Source organism: Notechis scutatus, chromosome 3 (assembly GCF_049901735.1).
Source record: "Notechis scutatus isolate UNSWTSFEM ecotype Mainland chromosome 3, rNotScu1.2, whole genome shotgun sequence".
Classification (NCBI taxonomy): Eukaryota; Metazoa; Chordata; class Lepidosauria; order Squamata; family Elapidae; genus Notechis; species Notechis scutatus.
The window spans coordinates 166,923,039-166,940,279 of NC_142011.1; the positions used below are offsets into that span (position 1 = coordinate 166,923,039).

Consider the following 17,241-nt stretch of genomic DNA (forward strand, 5'->3'; position numbering starts at 1 on the left):
AAAATGATGATGGATAAAATATTTATTGTAATGCAGTGGGATGTTTGTTAATAAATAAATGAATTAAAATGATTGAGAGAATTAAAAGGGAACATTTTTAATTATTAGTAATGATTTATAAAAATATAAGTGAGAAATATGGGGGGAAAAAGAATTAACTATGGAAAGTTTATAAGTGTTCCCAAGGAAGTATGATATTCAATTGAAAAGAAATGTTAAAGATGTTAAGATTTTAATGCATATTAATGATAGAATTGTATTGGAATGGAATGTGTTTTATTTACACATATATATAATTTTTTCTTTTTAAGAATATAGTGTCTATTTTAAGAATGTACCAAGCAGAATTCGATTGGAAGTTATGTATTATATTGAATGCTATAATCTTAAAGCTATACATTGAAGCTTAAATAAGAGCTTGAATGGATAAAATTAAAGGATATAAAGGTGTCATATTCTAATTGGTAACTACAGGAAAAATTTGTTTAATAAGAAAAGATAATGTGAAATTGTAACAGGACAGACAAAAGTATAAATATAATGATTTGAATTGAGATAATCAAAACAAAGTTGAGAAAATTAGAAGAGGGGGAAAAACTATGTAGAAAATATAAAATGGTAATAAGATATGGAATAGAATATAAAAATGAGCATGAAATTGAGTTTTGTGTCTGTATGAAGAAGTGATAACCTGGGACCATGCTATTTTCAAAAAAGATTATTTGTATTTTGTTTTTGTGAAAAGCCAAATAAAATTTTCCAAAAAAAAAAGAGAGAAAGAAATGTACATGCACACATGTGTGTATGAGTGTGTGTGTGTGTGTGTGTTGAGAGACAACTATATTATCAGTGCTTTATTTTGTCTTTAAACTTTCAAAGCAAAACAATTTATTTTATAACAGCTGTTAGAAAAAAGTGAAAAGTACATTTTGCATTTTCTTTTTCCTTCCATTCAACTGAATCTGATTCTTGGAGACTGCCTGGAGAAATCCCTACAGTTTTCCTGGCAAAGGTTTTTCAAAAATGGTTTGCCTCCTTCCCAGGGCTAAGGGAAAGTGACTAGCCCAAGGTCTGACTTTAAGTGACTTTGTGCCTAAGGCAAGACTAGAATTCAGACTCCTAGTTTTTAGCCTGATGCTTTAACCACTACACCAGACTGGTTCTCAAAGTTTCTTTAATTATTTAGAAAAACAACCCCAAAGTTATAGTCATGTGAAAAAGAAAATACACTCTCTTTGAGCTCTATGGTTTTATATATCAGAACATAGTAAAAATAATCTGGATTTAGCAGTTCTTAAAATTAGGTAAATACAACCTCAGATGAACAATAACATATGTCATATTATATTATGTCATCATTTATATTACAAAAAGAAAGCCAGAATGGAAAAGCCATGCATGAAAAATTAAGTACACCCTTACTATTTCCATAGATATGAAAACACTAAGCAGGAGCCAAATGCTGCTAATCAAGTGTCCTTGATCAATTGATCATAAGCAAATGGCCTCTTAGGATTCAATAGCTTGTAGAACCACCTTTAGCAGCAATCACTTGAAGTAATTGTTTTCTGTATGACTTTATCAATCTCTCACATCATTCTAGAGGAATTTTGGCCCACTTTTCTTTACATTGATTCATTTCACTGAGGTTTGTGGGCAATTGTTTATGCAATTATCTTGAGATCCCGCCACAACATTTCAATCAGGTTGAGATCTGAACTTTGGGGCCATTGCAATAACATGCGATGACCCAGGGCATGGCACAGAGGTCACACAGGCAGCTGGAAGTTCAAACTGCCCCTTTATTGTTCCAAATTCCCCCAAATGCTCCCATATATCTGGCAAGTCCCAGAACAAAGTGATCTCTCTCTCTCTCACACACACACACACCTCCAGTAGCCTTTGGCTGCAAGTAGTCCAGCACAGCTGCAAAGCAAGAATTCCAGCAGGGCAAGTCAAGGAGTTCATGAAGCAAAGGATCATGGTAAATAGTCCAGAAAGCCAGAAAGAATGCAAGGAATTCAGAAAAGTTCAAATGTCAGCAATGACACTCAACATTCCATGAATTCAGCATTTGTTCCTGACAAATGCCCCTCCCCACAGCATCTCAAGTCTCAGTCCCCAGGTGTGCCTTGTGAAGAGGGGCAAGGCGCTCTCCTCCTGAGTAAGTCAGCTCAGTCTGCACTGTTCTCGCCTTCTATCCACTCTCCATGCTCAAGGATCTGGAAGGGGTGGTCCTTGCTCATCACTGAGCTCTGTCTCTCATGTTCACTGCTTAGCTTTAGTCATCCTGCCCCCCTTCCTCCCTGCCTACAAACCGTCCCAATCTAGAAAGGCCTGGTCTGATTGGCCCTGCTCTTCCCACCTTCCTCCGAAGCCAATGACACCACTCCCTCAATCTCTGTTGGCCCCAGTTCCAGCTTGTCTTCCTCCGCAGAATCAAGCTCTGACAGGGGCATGACATGTTTACTCTTTTCTTTTTCAGCCATTCTGTTGTAGACTTGCTAATGTGCTTGGGGTCATTGTCCTATTGCATGACCTAATGTTGGCCAAGCTTTAGCTGTCGAACGGATGGTCTCACATTTGACTCTAGAATACATTGTTATACAAATGAGTACTCTAGAATACTGTTATACAAAGGTTGACTCAAATCCTGCAAGGTGCCCAGCTCCCATAGTTGCAAAGCAAGCCCAAGGCATCACCCTGCCACCACTATGCTTCATGGTTGGTATGTTTGTGCTGATATGCTTGTTTGGCTTTGCCAAACATGCACTATGTAAAATGGCCAAACATCTTCACTTGGGTCTCATCTGTCCAAATGACAATGTTCTAGAAGTCTTGTGATTTATTCAGATGCAACTTCGCAAACCTAAGCTATGCTGCTGTGCACTTTTTAGAGAGAAGAGGCTTTATCCTGGTAAACCTTCCAAACAAACCATTGTTCTGTCTTTTTCTAATTGAACTGTCATAAAATTAAATATTTAATGTGCTGAGGCCTGAAGAGCCTGAGATGCAATTCTTGGCTTTTTTGCAATTTCTCTGAGCATCGCATGGCCTGCCCTTGGGGTAGATTTGATGGGACATCCATTCCTGGGAAGACTGAAATTGTCTTGAATATTTTCTACTTGTCAATAATCTTCCTCACTGTAGGATGGACTTTAAATTGTTTAGAAACGGTTTTATAATCCTTCCTAGATTGATGGGCAGCAACAATTGCTTCTCTTAGATCACTGTTGGTATCTTTCGTCTTTGGCACTGTGTAAACACACTCCCCAATGTTGGAGACCAGCAAACTCCTAAAAGTTTGGCTGTAACTGATGATCAAAGGCGCTTGATTAGCAGCACTTGGCTGTTACTTAGCTTCTTCATACCTATGGAAGCAGTAAGGGTATCCTTAAGTTTTTATACATTGCTTCTCCATTTTGGCTTTCTTTTTGTAAAATAAATGGTGTAATATGTCATGCACTGCTGTTCATCTGATGTTGTATTTACCTAATTTTAAGAACTGCAAATAACAGATTATTTTTACTATGTCCTGATACATAAAACCATTGAACTCAGAGGGAATGGACTTTTTCACATGACTCTAGATAAGATCCAAAATGGTTGATTTAGAAAAATACCTTTAGAACATCTAGAATTAACCAGAAGCAAAGCTATAAAAACACTAAGATGAAATTAACAAAGTAATCATGCTGTAGTTAAGAGTACTGTATTCCATCATATTATAATAATCTGCTAGCTGCACTTAGTACTGATGGAGACATGCTTATATTCCTTCATTTCCATTTTGTCTTCTACTTTTCCCCACTATAATCAGTTGGGGAAATAATTCAAAATTCAACCAAGTGATTGGTCTGAATTCCTCCTGGGTTGAAAGAATATTAAAAATGATTAGTAAGCAGTATATTCATTTTAAGGCTTTTCGAAAGTACATTCTGGCAATGAAGGATGAGAGATACATGAAATAGCCCTTTCAAATTATTTTCAGCTATATGGTCCTAACAACAGTGTAATGCTGGTTTTATATATACCTTCAGTTATTGTTGTGTTTTTTTTACTGCAACTATCTTACTCTAGGTTGCTTGGCCTAAGGTCCTGATAGGAGCCTACTATGTTGGGGGTGGCTGGGTAGAGAAGATCTCCACCCCAGACTACACATCATCTTGGTTTTTAGCTTTTCTATTTAATTCTTCTAACTTCAGTTGTTTTGTACTTTTTAACTTTTTATCATATTGTAAGCCACACAGAGTAACTGCATCAGTAAGAAATTTAATAAAGGCAATCTGGCTTAAATTACTAAATTAAGCTTTATTCTGACTCCTCTTTTTGTTTACATAAGAGCTGATTGACACTTTAATAAATCTGAATGTCTACCAAAACTTGTAAAGCAAACAGAAATCTATTAATCCATTAGTTTACTGATTAAATATCCATGTTGGTTGGCCTAACTACATATATAAGCATGCTATTCCTTTCTATGGACATATATACTGATTTGCACAGTTCACATGTTTTGTTTTGTTTTGGATTTTGGTGCTTTTTTGGTCATGCAACAAACCAATCAAAAAATAAGCCCCTCTTTTATGTTTATTTAAATGTAGCAGGTAAAATATTTCAGCATTTTATCAGAAAATGGGATTGTATTTATATTTGACAAAACACAATAAATAAAAATAAAACATGCCTAACAAAACACGATAAAAGAGCATTTTTAAAATGCATTTTCATCTTATGTTAGAATATTTTTACCAAATGTTTTGCTTTTAATTAATTGTTTAATTAAATGTTTGGTTTAAATTGTCAGTTTGTCATTATATTTTAACTATTTTATCCTCTATTTTTAAGCAAAACATAAAGTATATAAAATAATTTTGCTTAAGTATATTGTCTTTACTTCAGTATGTCTAATTACTTTTATATTTTCTGCCAATAATTAAAAATGTAGCAATGTGGGTCTTTTTTCAAACATAGGGAACAATTAAACAAGTTTCAATGTGCAGTTACTATGGAAACTAGAATATCTTTAAAAGGGTTACAAATTAAAATGCCCTTTCTGCATCAGTATTTTTTTAAAAAAGTTTACAAAAATGTTAAATTTTTAAAAAAATCTACCAATGACAAAATTACTATGGGCATATTTTCATGCATGTCAAGATTTGTTTGAAAGACAATATAATCAATTATTCAAAGAAAAATGTAAACCTGTAATGGGTGTTGTAAAAATTAACTGGACAGATTTGTAATATAATACAAAGTATCTGACAGTGTTTCAAATCCAATTCAATTTGATTTTAAAGGGTGATTTTTAACCTTTAAATATATAGCATCATACACATATAACAATAATTCTCACTAGTTAGAAATCACTTTAATGGGATTAATGCAAATTTATAGTGAACTGTTATGAAGTACGAAAACCTCCAATTTTGTAAAATAAAGGTACAGAGAACTTTTGCTGTCAACTTTTGCAATTGCTGGTTTTGCTGGTTTTTTTTTGCTGGTTTTCCTCACAAAATCTAATCCCTTCATTCCCGTACTACAGCCGCGATGCTTGGCGTAACGCCCAGTCGCGACCGCCATTTTTATTTTTTTGACCACATTCTAATGACGCCCCTGATGACAAGATGAGGACACAAGGTATGGTTCGACTAATCGCGTTATGGAACCACTAAAAGGAACTCGACTCCGCCTCCCGGAAAGAAATAGAGGAAGCTAAACAGGAAGTAGGGCGGAGTTCTAGGAGCACAGTGCCCCTCCCCTAAGTCCCACCCCGCCGGGCTCCTGTTTAGGAACACGTGCGGGCTCATTTCCCGCCACAACAATCACGTGAGCGCCGCTCTCCAATTCTAGCGGCCCCAGGGACTTTCCCGTCTGTCGCTACTAGGCAGGAGCCGGGCTCTAATTCTTGGTCTGCCGCTGTCTGAGGGTATCCGGTCTCCCGTGGCCAAGCTTCCTGCTCTCGCCGCGATGACACTCACCGGGCACGATTCGCTTTCGGCGCTTGTACTTGTAGGCTCGGCCTTTCCGTTCCCTCCTTTCGGCTGCCCGCGTTGCGTGCTGTAGTCTGGATTTCGTTATTCCTGTCTCCTTGACAACAAACGGCTGCACGCTTCGAAGAAGCTCGTGCGGTTCCGCAGCAACACTTACCTCCCCCCACCCCCGGCTCTCCGTTAACACAACCCCAGCCTAGAAGGGCGAGCGGCATGGCAGCGCTCCTTGCCGTTGCTTGTGCTCTAAGCGATCGTGGACCAGGAAAGGCGGGGTGTTTCCTGGCGCTGTTATTCGGCGAAGTTTTAAAATAATGGAAGTTTTCGGGTTTTAAAAATCTAAATGTCTCTACCGATTATGCTTATACAAAGATTATTGAAAGAATCATAGAGCCCCTCTTTTTTTAAAAAATTGTAGATTTTATAACATATGCCAATCTTCCTCAGCTTGGTTCCAAATACGTTGGAACTGGAATTCTTAGAATCCAGTGTCCACATACCCACCGGTATATACATTTCATTAAATGCATACTTTTTATGCCAAGATGTACACTATGCATTCGTGACTGGGAGCTAGAATAACTTGCTAAGTGAAACGAAATAAAATGCAAAACTGGACAATATATTATTTCGACATTTCAAAAGCAGCTGCTGAATGAATTGTATTTTGTGTTGAGTTGGCTCCACTATGAGAAGCTAGAACTCCTTGGTATGGCAAATGCATTTATATTTGCATTCTACTAATTTTCTTTTTCTACTATATTCTTTCTCAAGCAGATTAAACAATTGGCATTTTGCCTCACAAGTACTTACTTTCTACTAAATACAGATGCAATTTTAACAAACACCCTGTCCCCTGCTGCAACTGGTATTTGGAAGCACACTGCCTATGCTCCAGAACTAACATTGAGTTTTCAAAACTAATTGCCTCTATCCTCTGAATTTATCCTTTAAATTTAAGTTTATCTGAATTTATCTGTTAAAGCCATCCAAGTTAGCGCCTATCTCCATGTTTGTGATAATATTTTACAATATCATAGCCCAAGCTAATCAATACTTTGTATTATAAAATCTCAACTCTGTATGTCTAGTCTACATATCAAAAATGCTTGCACATTAAACTAACAGAATATGCATAGTACTAATGATTATTTGTTCAAATATTATATAAACAATAATTTACTAAATATTTTAGTATATTTTGTAGAAATTTTTTTTGATTGATTTGTTTGTATGTGTACAAAATTCCTAAATATGTACCTATTCACCCATCCACCCACACATAAATAATTTATGCCCTCACACATATATTCACACATATTTTATAAGAACTAGAATTCCAGTATCCCCTGCAGTTCAAAAAAGCTTTCTTCACTGAAACCTGTTCCTCAAATAACCATGCCAGCTTTAAGAATGGGGTGCATTTAGCTGCTGCCAGGTATTTCCGATAATCATAAATTATATAGAACAGAAGCACAGTCCATTTTCATTAGAACAGCTGCCATCCACTTAAGCCATTCTGTACATATATGATTGGTTACTTAAGTACTCATTCTCTCAAGTGCAGAAAAATTGGGCCATAGGCATATATGACCTAGTATGCTGTGGCAAATTTAAAATTACATAAAAATTGCTAAACCATTGAAATACTTTATATTGGCTCAATAGATGGCATACAAAAAGATTTTCTATTTGGAGACACAAGTATTGAAATATAACTATCAGCAGAATAGTTTTCAGTAATCTGATAGCAAATCTAGTCTTAAAAGGATTTAATACATTTAGAACAAATAAAGTACATTGTGTCAGTAATACACTTTTTTTAAAAAAAAAGTATTCCACTGTAGAAAAAAAATAGTGGCATTTCCACTGGTAAGAAAATAGCGACAATAACCTACATCTGGCATTTGGATTCCATACATTTGTATTTATCATGTGGCATTTTTGATGTTATATGAGTATCATCTGTTGCTTTATCCTGCTCTTCATCAATACAGAAACACAGATATCTCCATTAACGATCCACACATATCTAAATGAAGCAGAGCTAGACAGAAAACTCATGTAGCATAGTGTTTCTCAATAGAAAAGCGGTATAATTTTATTTATTTTTACTTCATATTTCTTAAATGCCTATCTTCCTTGAAGAGGGTGCCTGGGCAGTGTACTATATCATCAATAAAATTAAATATTAATACGTTTCCTCTATAATATTTTCCAACTACAGCTACTCTATCATGCTTCCACTACCGATCTGGGTCAATTAGGTATTGATAAATAATAAAACAGCTTGTAAAAATGTTTCAGGGGAAAATAGATTTTTATTACAGATAATATTAGTAAAATTTCAAATGTCAATCTTTCTTTCCCAAATACAAGATAGTAATGCTCCAATCAAAATCTGTTTTATTCATGTCCTATCTACATTTAATTTTATTGCATTCTGTATGATACATATTTTCTCAATATCATATAGGTATTGTTTTGCAAATGTCAAAATCCAAAACCTCCTACCTTATCTAGAACTCTCTGAATATTGAGGGAAGGAAAATTTGGACTAAAGAAACATTTTGTGCAGGAAATATGAATTTTATATTCCCACAAAAGGCCTTTGCTCTAAAATGCCTCATCCCAAAGCTGTTTCTTTTAAAAAAATTGTCAGGACTTATTTAAGCAATGTATCTATTAGAGAGTAGTACTGTAGTACCCACAAGCAGTTTCCTGAATACTGTAGTAAATATATGGAATAAAAGAATTTTAGGTATACGAAAAACATTAGCACTCATAGCAGATCAGTTATTTCACTGAAAAAAACTTTTATTGGACACTAATATATATAATCATTGGCTACCCTGCTTTATTAGAAGTATGGTTTTACCATGTTGAGCACAAGAACCTTGATGTTTTCTATGTACTAAAAATTTTGTTTAGCACAGAATAAGTTAAAGAAAGACAATGGTAAGAAAGATAATTTTAGTTACAGCTCTAATCAGTACCAATATTTAATTCTATTTGTCAATTAATGGACAATTTATCTTTTGTCCACTGAATGAAAGTTTATTGATAGTCTTGTGCTTAAAACCTTTTCCAAAATGGTTAATGCATGTAATGATACCACAATTTTTATCCTGGGGAATGAAGGTAAGTTAAAGACTTATCACTGGATGGACATGTCACTGATTTTCACTTACACAATTGTTGCAACAGGCACTTGATTGTTGATTTTCTGTTTTCTTAATGAGTGTTTTATTCTAAACAATAATATGATAAACTATTTGCCATTAACTTTATGGTTACAATTGGCTTATCTTCTCTGATGTAATAAAAATATTTGCAAGCCTTATCCTAGAGCACCTTAGTACTTCAAGGAAATCTTAGAATATGAATGTCAAAATCTGTGACCAGCCTATGTGAAATTGAACCCCCTCAACTATGTCAGTACTCCATGAGTTTTTGAAATATGCTGTGTTAGTACAGATCAGCTCAGTGATCTTGGAACATTTCAATGAAAACAGATAGACAACATGCTGTGCCTATATATATGTGGTGGGTTTAAGCAATGCATCAGTATTTCAGATATATAATCTTAAAATTCATAAATGAACATGAGCAGTAAGCAGAATAAAATGGTTATAAATATTGTATCAGTATAATACAGATTTTGAACTATCATGAAAAATATCCCATTTTCTAATACCTTTTTCAATATGATTGTTTTTCCCAATACATCAAATACTTGTTTATGTTCCAAACATATTATAAATATCTTTCCTTGAGAGTTAAGAGATATTTGAGAAAGAGAGAGGGAGGAAGGGAAAGAGAGAGATAAGTTTAAAAAAAAAAGTATAAAAGCTGGATTGGAAAAGTAGACATGCTGATTTATGCTGCCTTTTCTATTTTTAGAAAGTGAATATATACACACACACACATATACATATTCCTTATATTAATATCTATTATTTCAATCATTTTCCATAGGGCCAGAACAATTAATAAATGGTTACTGACACAAAAGCAATGACCGGCAGGTTTAAAATTGGATTAAAATATCAAAGCCGGAAGGGATACCATTTTTCCAGTTGAACCAGTTCCTACTCTGATGCTACCTGCCTTGGGCCTTTGAGAAATGCGGGAGAATTATGCCTGCCTTTTTACCCCATGGAATTGATGGCACGGATGAAGATAGTATGAGGCAAAAGGCCTCCCTCATGTTTATAATGGAAAAGTACTCCACACTATAACCTTATTTAGTTAAAAAGTGAGAACTAATTATCTGAAATACTCCTTATCAGTCTTTGGCAAATACGTGGACTGATTTTGATATATTTTCAACTGGTTTATGAAATGCGTATTTTCACATCTTTCATTTAAGCTCTTTAAGTCATTTTTAGTTTTAGCAGCTAAAGGCAAAACCACAGTTCATTCACAATGAATATTACTAAGACAGTATTTATACATATTTTTCTTAGTATATCTTTAGAATAATTTTCCCAAACTAGGAAATCTACACAAGTGTGAACTTCAGCTTTTTTAGAATGACTAAGTTAGTTAGGGAATTCAGATTCATTAGAGGAGACAGAAAATTTCTGGATAATGTAGAGGGATGTCTGCAAATGAATACAGAAAGTATTCTGTAGAAAGGGAGCAGGTCTGGCAGCATGTAACTTAGAGGACCAAGACACAGTGCATGTCCCTAGAACAACAATCAATTTCAGATCCTACTCTGAGAAAATGATTTCCAGACTTCTGGTGTTCACCTAGCGTTATAGGGATGTGAAAGGAATAAACCTGGGCTGCTACAAGAGTAAGGCATCTAATGGTGCTGCTAAGGGAAAAGGCATGTGATGAATGGCTTGTTGCTGAAAGGAAAAGAATCAGCTGTCTTCATATCAGACACAATGTGAGAAGTGTGTTGCCTCCCATATGCTAAGGATAATATATGTGATCACTATTCCTTTATTTTATGTTGAAAGGGAGGAGTCTGGAAAGAGCACGGAAACATTGAAGGATTACAAGAAGCTAGGTAGGAAGGCAAAATAGTTTGGACTACAGGTGATGTTTTTATTCATATTTTCAACAAGGACATTTTACCCAAGGAAAGAATAAAAGATTCTGGAGGTGAACTACTGGTCCAAGGGATGGTATTACTAGGAAAACTCTGCTGTAAAACAGCGCCCCTGCAGCTGTCCCTCTCTCGCCAGCACCATCTCCAACAGCGGCAGCAGTGGCGGGAACTGTGGAAGTTAAGGAGGCAGCTCCCCCACCCAAGAAGCAGCTGAAACGCTTCCACGGTTCCCGCCACTGCTGCCGCTGTTATTGGAGATGGCGCTGGTGAGAGAGGGACAGCTGCAGCTCGGCCTGGGCACTTGGAATGCAGGAACGGGCTGCACACCGGGACTTTTGCAAACTTGCAGAGCCCGAGGCTGGAGCACCAAGGGTAGCAGCAGCAGAGACGCTCACTTGGCTCTTCTCACGCCCACCCAGCCACTCGGGATTAAACCAAAATGCAGTGCACGGCGCTCCCAGGTACCTCAAAATCTTTTTTTTTCCTGTTGTTACGTGGATGGGGGAAAAGCGGGAGCGACTCAGATGCTGTTGTTGGAGATGGCACTGGTGTGCGGGGGGAGAAATTAATTAACCCCGAAAAGACATCCTAGCCGTTTTTTCGGGGCTCAAAAAAAAATAAGGCCCGGACTTATTTTGTGAGAAACACAGTTGGTTAGAAAGATAAAATGAAAAATTATAATGCTAAAGAAAAGATAGTTTCGCTATAATTAATAAGTAATGTACTATCTGTGTGTGAAAGAATATAAACCTGATTTGGGTAAAAGGAAACGAGCAATGAACTATTATTCAGTACTGAGAAAAAGAAACTTAAAATTGAAAGAAACTTAAAATAATGTCACTTTGATTTTATTTGGTACAGGAGATAGTTCTGGAAAACTTTTGACAGGTTTTCAAAATTTTATTGTGCCCTACAAGACCATTCCTGAAATCCTTGCCCTGCCTTGTTCTGGATCTTGTCAATCTTGAAGAGTGGATATAGTGTATCTTTTATTTCTGAACTGCAATATACTATTCAATATCATCATTCCTTCAGAAAATTAATCTGTACCTCCACATCCTTAAATCAAGAAAATGTTTGCCTTTGTGCAGCTTCATGAAATTTCTTCTTTGAAACAATTTTTCAGTTTCTTGTCACATTCTGAAGCAATAAAGTAGAAGAAAGATACAGCATTTTGAAGATAACAGTCTGAATAAGTTAAATGTAAAGGTCAACCTCTAATATTAATTCAAATATGAGGAATCCCCAATGTAAAAGCTGGTTATAGTATAAAAATAAGTTTCAACATTAAAAAGAAGTCACATTTCTGAATTTTAAACAAGGTGTGCCAAGTGTGGATTTTATTATGGATCAGGGGGTCAGGTAAAGTGTGCCTGAAATTACATCAGCAGCTTAAATATACAATGAGTTGCCCAGATGGCAAGACAGTCACATGGTCGCTACCAGCATAAGATAAATGGCATTATGCTATTCTTAACAGGACATGTTTTAAGGGCAATTTGAAAATGCATCTTCAAACTGCCATAAAATGTATGTGTTCAGTCTGTTTTACTAGCAGTCTGCCAAGGGCTACAATAGCTTCTAGTACACCAGGTATATACTTAGAAGGATGTATATCTAGAAGTAAATCTGCATAATTGCTCAATCATTAAATTTTGTCTATCATATCTATGTGCATATTTTGCTAATACAGTTGGGCCAAAATATAAACCATGAAGCAAAATTTTTTCTTCTGGTTTTTAATAATTATGAGTTAGCACAAATAATGGTTATTGCTGAAAACAAATGAAATGAGCGGACAAGACAAAGCCAGGAGGTGTAAAAGTAATATCTTTTTAATGGATATGAACATTATCTCACCTCCCTCTATTGCCTGAGTAACCTAATGAACAGTTGTTTGGAAGATTTCTTTTATGTATACTGAGAGTATTTACACCAAGACAAATTCCTTGTGTGTCCAATCACACTTGGCCAATAAAGTATTCTATTCTATAAGATTAATCTATACAACCCACAGCCTACAAATCTTTACTACCTGATGTATGCCTTCTTACAAAATATCTTACAGTTTTCTTCTTATACTTTTCTAATCTCAGAATTTTAGGAAAAGAATTATATAATAGAAGCAATGAATGTTAGATCATTGCTTCTTACTTTTAAAAGTATCATTATTGCTGATATAAATGGTTATCAACAAATACATTGAAGTAATAGTTTAAAAATACTTCATTTATTTGTTATGTTCAACACTTTTATTGTACCTATTAACAATAAGCCCTATGAGGATTTAAACCATAAAATACAAAAGATGCAAAATAGATATAATATTGAAAACAACTACAAAATAAAAATTACTTAAAAGAAAAACCTATGCAGGCAATACACTAAATACATTAGTTGTGCTGTAATTATAAGATATAACTACAAATATTTCTCATTTTGGTTTTGATACATTAATTCATACAATAATTCCTGTAACTTAATGGTTTATTAAGGTGGGTGGACTGTCAGTTTCAAAAATTCCTCTCTGTTATCACGTATTAGTTTCTTCACAAAGAACCTCATATGGCTTAAGGTACAATTTCTTGCTTTATTTAAACTAAAACTTTGGATTTATATCCGCTGAAAACCTTAGAAGAGTTATACTCCAAATTAGTCTATGTATAAATATTTTGCACAACAATAATTATGTGCACAATAATTATACAATTATCCCAAGGGATTATGAAAAAGAAAGAAAAGAAAGCAGCTATGTTACCAGCAGCAGGAATATACAACAAAATCCAGAAATATTAAGACTAGGAATTTCCTTTTTTGTAGCAATAGGAATGACATTCTATTTTCTTCTATTATCTGTTAATATCTTAAGTAATCTTGCAGTTGTACAGTACTAAACCAACCTTGACATCAATAATACAATTATGTTATCTCTAAAATATCTATTTAGTTCATTAACTAGATTGCTTAACTAATTAATATTTAGAATACTGATTAAATAAAAAATGCTGAATGTAATTATGTCTCTTCTACAAATTCACAGCATCAGGGACCTTGATCTGGTCCACAGTCATCATGTCACCTTGCCCCTTCCTACAAGGGTACCATAGCAGATAGAAGACGTGATTGAATCTTGTATTGGCTGTTGAGATATAAAAGGATCTGTTACAGAAACAGAAATAATTGAAGGAGGTAATTGAGTTCTAGCAGACGTACAGGGTTGCATAAATAGTCAACTCTTTTACTGATTTATTTTATTGACTAATTGATTGATCTCATATATTATGATTCTGGATGACATCCAAACAACTATAATTATTTCAGAAACATTCACAAAATTAAAAAAATATATATAAAAGGCTAAGAGAGAGCATTAGATTATAAACAATGGAGCTATCTTATCAAATTACTATTCTCTTGCAATCCCCAGGATCGGTTACATAATCAGATATTAAGGGACTTCCAGAAAGTCAGAGAGAGAGAGAGAGTAAATCTCCTCAGGGAGATGATGTTCCACAAGGAGTGCCATGGCAGAATAGCCTCATCTTCTGGGCCCTATCAGAATTAATTCTAGCAGATGGGACTCAATTTCCCTCTTATGCCAGACCTGACAAGATGGGAAATTGGGAAGAGGCAGTACCTCAAAAGTTTATGAACTCTCAAGTTTCCTCTTTTCACTATGTATTCAAGATGGACAGTGATTAGTATGTGTGTGTGTATGGATGTGTGTGTGTGTGTGTGTGTGTGTGTAGCACGTGTATATATATGTGTGATTTATGGGTATGGGTAGATACATACTTTCTTTTGAGAGGGGGCAACAGAATTTCATTTTTAATGTGTGCCTGTGTGCTCACAGTAAAAAATGACAATAAAGGTTATCTTCATCTTAAATAACTCAACATCATACCATGAAAAGCTTTAAAGGTCAAAACCAACACTTTGAATTAGACCCAGAAGCAAAGCTGGCAACCAATGCAGCTCATAGAGCAGAAATATGTGTGCTGCTCTAGGAACACATATAACTTCCTGTGCCACTGAATTCTGTAGCAGCTGGAGCTTCTGGATACTTTTCAAGGGCAGCCCCATGTACAGCACATTACAGTAGCCCATCTGGGAGGTGACCAGGCCACGAGCAACTATGAGTAGAGCAATAAATAAAATTATTAATTTTAAAGTATTTTAGTCCTTTTGATTAAGCTTTTGTGTATTAAAATTAGAAGTGAAAGATGTAAGGTTACCTAAATTACCATCTCCTCTTTATTAGAATTCCTGTTACAGCGTTAGTGTCATTATTTACTCAGTGCTTAACTGAGCATTATTGAGTCTGAAAACAAAACATCAAACCAGCCTTCAGAGTTGCGCTCCACTGAAATCACAGTGCCCCAGCCCATTTGTCCGATTCCCATAATTGCCATACATCATTACTGTGAATATCTATTGCAGAGTTTGTTAAAATTGCCACAACTCCATAGCATTGCTACTGCTGCTGCTACTATTGTTTTAATAATCATTACATCACCTTCATAGTTTACTTTCCCTTGAGAGCTCAAAGAATCATACATAGGCTATGGGGTTTGTGTCCCCTCCTCCCACTATATTCCCAAACAGCAAATTTATATTGGGCAAGCCAGAACCACAATGATTGGCTCATGCTTACCTAACCATCTCTAAGCAGAATAAAACTTACATAGGGCTTTCCCTGATCCCAAGACTGTAGCTTCTGGACTATTTTATTTCCTAACTAGACCATGCAACAATGTTAACAATGGCAAAGTATTTTGAATGTCACATTTTTCCAAGTTGTTAACACGTGCAAACACTAGGTTTTCTTCGTTAAATGAGATAGACTTGCTGATATCTCAATTAACAGCGGCCAGATTCTTTATTGCCCGCAACGATACAGCCCAAAACCTTCAGGATGTATCGGGACCTAAACTGCGGAAGAGATGTAAGTTACAGCGCTCAGTCACAGCGACTGGAAAAGGCGGCACATGCAGGAAGAAAGTACACTCAAACCGTTAAAAAGATTCAACTCATTGTAAGAGAGAGAGAGAGAGAGAATAAGAAAAGTTTTGGGATCTTCTAACGCTGTGACAAAAACTAGTGATTCATATCGCGAACTTCTCCGGAATCCGAGAGAGAATGGAAGGTGTAACCTGTCCCGGCGTCTATTTACGCCCCTGTTCATTGAAAGGGGGTGGGGGGGAGGTTGGTCCTTCTGTAGTTTTCTAATAACTATGAGTAAATAGAACGATAGCAACCCATCTGCTGATATAACATGGGGTTCCTAAGCTCCGCACCTGGTCACGGAGGCCGAAATCTGGGAGAACGCAGAGCAGGGGGGCGGCGGTGGGTGATGGGTGGAGGGCGGATCCACCGGCACGCCCCCTTCTTTCGGCTTTCTGTGCCATAGCGAGTTAAGGCTGGGAGGGGGCGAGCAGGTGAGGGGGGGGGGTGTCAGACCTGGCTTACCCGGCTGCTTTGGGTTTGTTGGAGGCGAATGCGATGGAAGAGCACCCGACATCTCTTGTTGAGGGGGTCTCGCCCCCACCTGGAACCGGACCTGGAACTGCTGACAAAAAAAAAAAAAAACCCTTCCTTTCTGTTAGCTCCCACAAACCACAAGACCCGGCATATAAACGATTATCTTTCAAACGAAAACACACACACTTGTACTCGTAACAAACACGAACGCAGCGCTCGGGCGTATTGCACATTGGGACATGTAGTCCTGTCTTAATGATTCCCCCCCCCCCCATTTGTAAAGCGAACAGGGCAGCCGGGAGGGGGAACAGGAGTGGGTTGAATAGAGGGTCTTTCACAAGCTCTCGCGAGATCTGTGGCAGGCCTTTTCTTTTCTCTGCGTCTCGTGCGGTTTGCTCGCGAGCGCGGCCGCCTCGGCTGGGATGTTTTGTGCAGTCGCCATTCCCTTATGTGACGTCATAGTGCATTGTTGTGACTTGCGTAGCGGAGCATCCCTCAAGCTGTCAGCTGTGTCGCCGCCGCCGCTACTGCGGGAGTGCGAGCCCGAGACGGCCCAGCCCTCCACCGCCCTGTCGCTCCCACGCCCCTCCCGCAGGGGTTCTAGAACTCCACGTCACCGTATCATTGTCCGTGCGGGACCCTCGGGCTCCCTCTCCTTCCCCCCGCCCCGTCCCTGCACGTTCCATTCCGCCCCCGCCCCCCTCG

At 36.9% G+C, this 17,241-nt stretch overlaps 1 protein-coding gene across 1 annotated transcript in view; it reads right to left on the reverse strand.

The window, feature by feature from the left end:
* The window catches only part of CCDC178 (coiled-coil domain containing 178), a 152,690-nt gene extending 146,463 nt beyond the window's left edge, over nucleotides 1-6,227 (reverse strand). Inside the window, exon 1 of the mRNA XM_087961675.1 lies at nucleotides 5,982-6,227. The gene's annotated coding sequence lies outside the window, so the exon portion shown is untranslated. The remainder of the gene's footprint in view (nucleotides 1-5,981) is intronic.
* Nucleotides 6,228-17,241: the final 11,014 nt, after the last annotated feature.